Source organism: Saccostrea cucullata, unplaced genomic scaffold (assembly GCF_032062105.1).
Source record: "Saccostrea cucullata isolate Sc308-1 unplaced genomic scaffold, CSIRO_AGI_Scuc_v1 ctg7814, whole genome shotgun sequence".
Taxonomy (NCBI): Eukaryota; Metazoa; Mollusca; class Bivalvia; order Ostreida; family Ostreidae; genus Saccostrea; species Saccostrea cuccullata.
The window spans coordinates 19664-28128 of NW_026926536.1; the positions used below are offsets into that span (position 1 = coordinate 19664).

Sequence of the window (8465 nt, forward strand, 5' to 3'; positions counted from 1 at the left end):
TGAGGAATTATTTGTTTTAATTAGTCCTATTTTTTATACCTTTATATGGGAGAAAATATGTAATGTCCATATATTAACTATAAGAGTTATCTCCCTTAATTGATAGTAAATGTACACATATACCTATCATCTACAATATATATCATTATGGATATGTTAACTATGAGAGCTTCATGTATAGATGATTAATAGGATTGAATTGATGTGCTATTATATTGTTGTTTTATTATATTTCAGGGCTATAATAACATTGTATTGCTAAAGCTCACTGTGTCTAAATAAATAAGACCTGAACCCTGACAGAGGAGTGTTCTTCATTACCAACCCCCTGTTACAATTTGGCGCCCACGTTGGGACACAGTGAGGCACAGCAGTGAACGGAGAGGACTGGGCGTGGTACATCCCTGATGGTATTCCCAGGAGACGTCATTTGTGACTGATACCCGAAGTATTCAGCGATTTGTGCATGACACTTCAGAGTGAACACAGAACAGTGTATGTGATTTCATAGTTTCACGCGTGACTGATCAGAACATTTGTGTGTTTGCGACATCAGCTGATAGTGACAGTGTAGTGATTCGCAGCTGCATGCATGTTTCATTGACCCGACTGGTGCACCCGGATCCAAAGACACTAGATAAGGTTTTCTTTAGATAAGATTTTCTTTGATTGATACATGCATGTAATTATTTTTGAGGTAGCTAGCTAGCATATGCATATAAGTGATTATTGGTCATGACCGGTTTGTCCGTCTGTTGTCTTACTTAGCTTGGGTTATATTTGTATATACTGTGCACATTATTTTTATTTGAGTAATTATTATTGGACTGAAAGCAAGAGAGCCAGGATGGGTAAGTGGTAAATTAACAGTGCACATAGCCTTATACCCTTCAACCTACCCAGGTATTACCTTATAGAATATTTAACTGCTTTTTCCTTTTGACATTTGACTGTTTATGGACGAGACATAGTTGTTTTAGTCTGTGGTTTTTTACAGCAGTTGGTCAATCAGTTGAGTGAAGGTTATAGAGTTTGATTTATTCTCAGTGGTGTTTTGAGTTGTTGGCTTATTCACTGGTGTTTGTGGAGTAAAGTTGTTTAAATTAGTTCTAAAATATAGTTAAACAGCACTTTTAAAATCCCATATTTCCCATTGTCCTGTATTTATAAATCTGTGTTTTGAATTTGCCGCCTTTGCGCCCGTATTCATATCGAGATCGGTTTCTTTCTTTTGTTTACGTATTTTCGATCGAGCTCGGCCTACGCGAAATTTGTTTTCAGTAAGCAGCTTCCTGGGAAAAGACCACTAATTATTTTCCCATAGAACTCCATACAAACCTTAGGCCCTCTCAGTACTTTACTATGACAATTTCAGAAAAATCTTTAGCATCATTTCAAACTTTGTTCTAAGCCCTAACAAAAAATACTGAAAAAAATATATGGTCCCATGGCGTTTATAGGTCAAAATTGCAGTTATTTTCAACTTATAGAGATTCGCAGTAAATAACATGCGGCATAAAAAATCGTTTCTGTAATATTCCCTCATCCCATCATTTATTTCAAAGGTCATTAATTTTACTTTAAAATGAAAACAATTAAATACCTGATTTCAGCCAATGGCGTAACGCCTACCCATTCAGTATTCTGTTTAATGTTCCATAACAAACAAAGCCATGTGTGCATCCGGGGATTTGGTGCTCTCATTCCTATACTTACATACTTACCTGTCCCAGAATTAGTCAATTGTGGTAATTTCAAAGACTATACACCTACCTGTGAACATGTATGAAATTTGAGTCCTGTGACTTCAGTGTATTGGATACTGTGACCATCTCAAATGATGACACCTTACTGCTACCAGCACAGTTCAAAGGGGTGAATGACATCTGGGCCGGTGATGATATTTGGATATATTGGTGACTGTAATAAATAAAATATTTGTACAATGAATTGTTTTTGTGTTTTAATGTTAATAAAGTGATATTAAGTAAAAATTGAGTCAATAATTTCATAAGGGTGGATTCTACCCAGAATTAGGTAAAAAGCTCCAAAATTGGATAAATCATAGTTAATTAAGCAAAATTCAAAGGTTTTAAAAAGACTGATATAGAATTTTTTTTATGCTTATGCAAAGTAAATTATTTAAGACTCTGATATACTAATTGATTCTTATCTAATCCCTCCTATTGCTTAAGTATGTACAAAAAAGTTTCCCCACCCCCCAGTGAAAAACACTTAAAGAAATAGCAGGTGCCCCCTTTTATTTTTGTTTACAATTAATTTAGACAAGTTTAAATCAATCCTTTTGATAACAAATCAAAGTTCAATATCTGTAGTCTTATACATTACAATCAGAAGCTACTTTTTGAATTTCATGCTAAGAAAAGGAGAATTTAAATAATTTTTTTTAAAAATTAAAGAAAAGCAAAAACTGACTTCAACCCCCAAAATGTACTATACAATAAGAGGCTGGAAAGTTAATAAATAAAAAATTTACCTGCAATGTACAGAAAACTGTCCGACAAAATACATCGGGTGGGTAGGGAGTCTCCATTTTCTTCTTATATAGAGAAAATGCCCCTGCTGATCAGAGACCGAGCACTCCCGGGGCCAAGAAAGCTGAAAGATGAAATTCCTCTAAAGTGCTTAAATGAAAATAAATCAATAAAATTAGTCAAATTAAGCATAAATCATGAAAGAAACAACAATATTTTTCAAGTTTTCTAAAAATTTCCTTAATTACATGTCTTCTACATAGCTAAATGTATGAAAAATGGATCCGCCAAGGGTGGAATACATGTTTTTTCAATATTACATAATATTACATGTAAATATAATAAAGGTCAAATGTCATACATGCAGTTCAAGGTCATTACAATAATTTATGAAAAAAAATCAGAAGCCAAAGGTCACAACTGTTAAGATATCATCATGTTGAAATTCTACCTGTCTGGTCAGCAGGTCTAAGGGAAGTAACTCTAAGTACAAAAACTAGAAACCATTAGAAAGTGAGTCGCAGCGAGTAATTCTGATGAAACTACAAAGAGCGAAAAAAGAGAAAACATAGACCTTTGTGTAGCTACAACATAGAAACAACAAAACTACAAACTGATCACCCTGCAGCCAAGAAAGGGGGGGGGGGCAATCCAGAGGAACACATACACTACCAAACATGAGATGACAAGACAGAAAATGTCCTCCTTTCACTTGTCCATCACAAAAATTCCTTTAATGTGCCACCTTAATTATTTGAAAAAAGTGCAAAAGTCTAAGAAACTAAAAAAAAATGAACACCAGGTCACTGTCCTACACTTCCATAATATACACAGATAGAGTAAAACATAATAAATACACAGTCACATGTACATGCAAAATACATACATAAATCTATGCATACATACAATCATTCATCTTAAGAACAATCTAATACATTTTCTTAACTTACCTTCCTCCTTTGACCATGTCAACTGTACAGGACTTTACTAATTTCTATCTTCTCTTACCCCCCCCCCCCCCTCCTCTCTTTAATAGACCCAAATCACCACTAACCCCATTACCGCAGTAAACTAATTCAAATTTTTGCTAAATTTTCTCTCGAAATGTCATCAATCTTCAAATAATTAGCTAAAAATAACATTTCATGACTTTCAAATCACTTTAAAGTGTAAAAATTGGGGTCTCTATAGGGAAAAGACCACTAATTATTTTCCCATAGAACTCCATACAAACCTTAGGCCCTCTCAGTACTTTACTATGACAATTTCAGAAAAATCTTTAGCATCATTTCAAACTTTGTTCTAAGCCCTAACAAAAAATACTGAAAAAAATATATGGTCCCATTGCGTTTATAGGTCAAAATTGCAGTTATTTTCAACTTATAGAGATTCGCAGTAAATAACACGCGGCATAAAAAATCAACCCCCACTCCTAAAATCTTCCCTGGTATTTCTATAGTTTCTGTAATATTCCCTCATCCCATCATTTATTTCAAAGGTCATTAATTTTACTTTAAAATGAAAACAATTAAATACCTGATTTCAGCCAATGGCGTAACGCCTACCCATTCAGTATTCTGTTTAATGTTCCATAACAAACAAAGCCATGTGTGCATCCGGGGATTTGGTGCTCTCATTCCTATACTTACATACTTACCTGTCCCAGAATTAGTCAATTGTGGTAATTTCAAAGACTATACACCTACCTGTGAACATGTATGAAATTTGAGTCCTGTGACTTCAGTGTATTGGATACTGTGACCATCTCAAATGATGACACCTTACTGCTACCAGCACAGTTCAAAGGAGTGAATGACGTCTGGGCCGGTGATGATATTTGGATATATTGGTGACTGTAATAAATAAAATATTTGTACAATGAATTGTTTTTGTGTTTTAATGTTAATAAAGTGATATTAAGTCAAAATTGAGTCAATAATTTCATAAGGGTGGATTCTACCCAGAATTAGGTAAAAAGCTCCAAAATTGGATAAATCATAGTTAATTAAGCAAAATTCAAAGGTTTTAAAAAGACTGATATAGAATTTTTTTATGCTTATGCAAAGTAAATTATTTAAGACTCTGATATACTAATTGATTCTTATCTAATCCCTCCTATTGCTTAAGTATGTACAAAAAAGTTTCCCCACCCCCCAGTGAAAAACACTTAAAGAAATAGCAGGTGCCCCCTTTTATTTTTGTTTACAATTAATTTAGACAAGTTTAAATCAATCCTTTTGATAACAAATCAAAGTTCAATATCTGTAGTCTTATACATTACAATCAGAAGCTACTTTTTGAATTTCATGCTAAGAAAAGGAGAATTTAAATAATTTTTTTTAAAAATTAAAGAAAAGCAAAAACTGACTTCAACCCCCAAAATGTACTATACAATAAGAGGCTGGAAAGTTAATAAATAAAAAATTTACCTGCAATGTACAGAAAACTGTCCGACAAAATACATCGGGTGGGTAGGGAGTCTTCATTTTCTTCTTATATAGAGAAAATGCCCCTGCTGATCAGAGACCGAGCACTCCCGGGGCCAAGAAAGCTGAAAGATGAAATTCCTCTAAAGTGCTTAAATGAAAATAAATCAATAAAATTAGTCAAATTAAGCATAAATCATGAAAGAAACAACAATATTTTTCAAGTTTTCTAAAAATTTCCTTAATTACATGTCTTCTACATAGCTAAATGTATGAAAAATGGATCCGCCAAGGGTGGAATACATGTTTTTTCAATATTACATAATATTACATGTAAATATAATAAAGGTCAAATGTCATACATGCAGTTCAAGGTCATTACAATAATTTATGAAAAAAAATCAGAAGCCAAAGGTCACAACTGTTAAGATATCATCATGTTGAAATTCTACCTGTCTGGTCAGCAGGTCTAAGGGAAGTAACTCTAAGTACAAAAACTAGAAACCATTAGAAAGTGAGTCGCAGCGAGTAATTCTGATGAAACTACAAATAGCAAAAAAAGAGAAAACATAGACCTTTGTGTAGCTACAACATAGAAACAACAAAACTACAAATTGATCACCCTGCAGCCAAGAAAGGGGGGGGGGGGGGGCAATCCAGAGGAACACATACACTACCAAACATGAGATGACAAGACAGAAAATGTCCTCCTTTCACTTGTCCATCACAAAAATTCCTTTTATGTGCCACCTTAATTATTTGAAAAAATGCCAAAAGTGCAAAAGTCTAAGAAACTAAAAAAAATGAACACCAGGTCACTGTCCTACACTTCCATAATATACACAGATAGAGCAAAACATAATAAATACACAGTCACATGTACATGCAAAATACATACATAAATCTATGCATACATACAATCATTCATCTTAAGAACAATCTAATACATTTTCTTAACTTACCTTCCTCCTTTGACCATGTCAACTGTACAGGACTTTACTAATTTCTATCTTCTCCCCCCCCCCCCCCCCCCCCCCCCTCCTCTCTTTAATAGACCCAAATCACCACTAACCCCATTACCGCAGTAAACTAATTCAAATTTTTGCTAAATTTTCTCTCGAAATGTCATCAATCTTCAAATAATTAGCTAAAAATAACATTTCATGACTTTCAAATCACTTTAAAGTGTAAAAATTGGGGTCTCTATAGGGAAAAGACCACTAATTATTTTCCCATAGAACTCCATACAAACCTTAGGCCCTCTCAGTACTTTACTATGACAATTTCAGAAAAATCTTTAGCATCATTTCAAACTTTGTTCTAAGCCCTAACAAAAAATACTGAAAAAAATATATGGTCCCATGGCGTTTATAGGTCAAAATTGCAGTTATTTTCAACTTATAGAGATTCGCAGTAAATAACACGCGGCATAAAAAATCAACCCCCACTCCTAAAATCTTCCCTGGTATTTCTATAGTTTCTGTAATATTCCCTCATCCCATCATTTATTTCAAAGGTCATTAATTTTACTTTAAAATGAAAACAATTAAATACCTGATTTCAGCCAATGGCGTAACGCCTACCCATTCAGTATTCTGTTTAATGTTCCATAACAAACAAAGCCATGTGTGCATCCGGGGATTTGGTGCTCTCATTCCTATACTTACATACTTACCTGTCCCAGAATTAGTCAATTGTGGTAATTTCAAAGACTATACACCTACCTGTGAACATGTATGAAATTTGAGTCCTGTGACTTCAGTGTATTGGATACTGTGACCATCTCAAATGATGACACCTTACTGCTACCAGCACAGTTCAAAGGAGTGAATGACGTCTGGGCCGGTGATGATATTTGGATATATTGGTGACTGTAATAAATAAAATATTTGTACAATGAATTGTTTTTGTGTTTTAATGTTAATAAAGTGATATTAAGTCAAAATTGAGTCAATAATTTCATAAGGGTGGATTCTACCCAGAATTAGGTAAAAAGCTCCAAAATTGGATAAATCATAGTTAATTAAGCAAAATTCAAAGGTTTTAAAAAGACTGATATAGAATTTTTTTATGCTTATGCAAAGTAAATTATTTAAGACTCTGATATACTAATTGATTCTTATCTAATCCCTCCTATTGCTTAAGTATGTACAAAAAAGTTTCCCCACCCCCCAGTGAAAAACACTTAAAGAAATAGCAGGTGCCCCCTTTTATTTTTGTTTACAATTAATTTAGACAAGTTTAAATCAATCCTTTTGATAACAAATCAAAGTTCAATATCTGTAGTCTTATACATTACAATCAGAAGCTACTTTTTGAATTTCATGCTAAGAAAAGGAGAATTTAAATAATTTTTTTTAAAAATTAAAGAAAAGCAAAAACTGACTTCAACCCCCAAAATGTACTATACAATAAGAGGCTGGAAAGTTAATAAATAAAAAATTTACCTGCAATGTACAGAAAACTGTCCGACAAAATACATCGGGTGGGTAGGGAGTCTCCATTTTCTTCTTATATAGAGAAAATGCCCCTGCTGATCAGAGACCGAGCACTCCCGGGGCCAAGAAAGCTGAAAGATGAAATTCCTCTAAAGTGCTTAAATGAAAATAAATCAATAAAATTAGTCAAATTAAGCATAAATCATGAAAGAAACAACAATATTTTTCAAGTTTTCTAAAAATTTCCTTAATTACATGTCTTCTACATAGCTAAATGTATGAAAAATGGATCCGCCAAGGGTGGAATACATGTTTTTTCAATATTACATAATATTACATGTAAATATAATAAAGGTCAAATGTCATACATGCAGTTCAAGGTCATTACAATAATTTATGAAAAAAAATCAGAAGCCAAAGGTCACAACTGTTAAGATATCATCATGTTGAAATTCTACCTGTCTGGTCAGCAGGTCTAAGGGAAGTAACTCTAAGTACAAAAACTAGAAACCATTAGAAAGTGAGTCGCAGCGAGTAATTCTGATGAAACTACAAAGAGCGAAAAAAGAGAAAACATAGACCTTTGTGTAGCTACAACATAGAAACAACAAAACTACAAACTGATCACCCTGCAGCCAAGAAAGGGGGGGGGGGGCAATCCAGAGGAACACATACACTACCAAACATGAGATGACAAGACAGAAAATGTCCTCCTTTCACTTGTCCATCACAAAAATTCCTTTTATGTGCCACCTTAATTATTTGAAAAAATGCCAAAAGTGCAAAAGTCTAAGAAACTAAAAAAAATGAACACCAGGTCACTGTCCTACACTTCCATAATATACACAGATAGAGCAAAACATAATAAATACACAGTCACATGTACATGCAAAATACATACATAAATCTATGCATACATACAATCATTCATCTTAATGTCATCAATCTTCAAATAATTAGCTAAAAATAACATTTCATGACTTTCAAATCACTTTAAAGTGTAAAAATTGGGGTCTCTATAGGGAAAAGACCACTAATTATTTTCCCATAGAACTCCATACAAACCTTAGGCCCTCTCAGTACTTTACTATGACAATTTCAGAAAA

The 8465-nt window shown here is 33.5% G+C and overlaps 1 long non-coding RNA gene across 3 annotated transcripts; it reads right to left on the reverse strand.

Annotated features, from left to right (window-relative positions):
• Positions 1-1596: 1596 nt before the first annotated feature.
• Positions 1597-8269, reverse strand: LOC134271968 (uncharacterized). Of its 3 annotated transcripts, none has more exons than XR_009993112.1 (6): positions 7369-8269; positions 6646-6792; positions 4925-5046; positions 4202-4348; positions 2498-2645; positions 1597-1920 (listed from the first exon to the last, which is right to left on the reverse strand). It is a non-coding gene; the product is annotated as an uncharacterized LOC134271968 (long non-coding RNA). The 3 variants fall into 3 exon arrangements; XR_009993111.1 differs by having other exon boundaries at positions 2498-2619; positions 4925-5072; XR_009993110.1 differs by having other exon boundaries at positions 4925-5072.
• Positions 8270-8465: the final 196 nt, after the last annotated feature.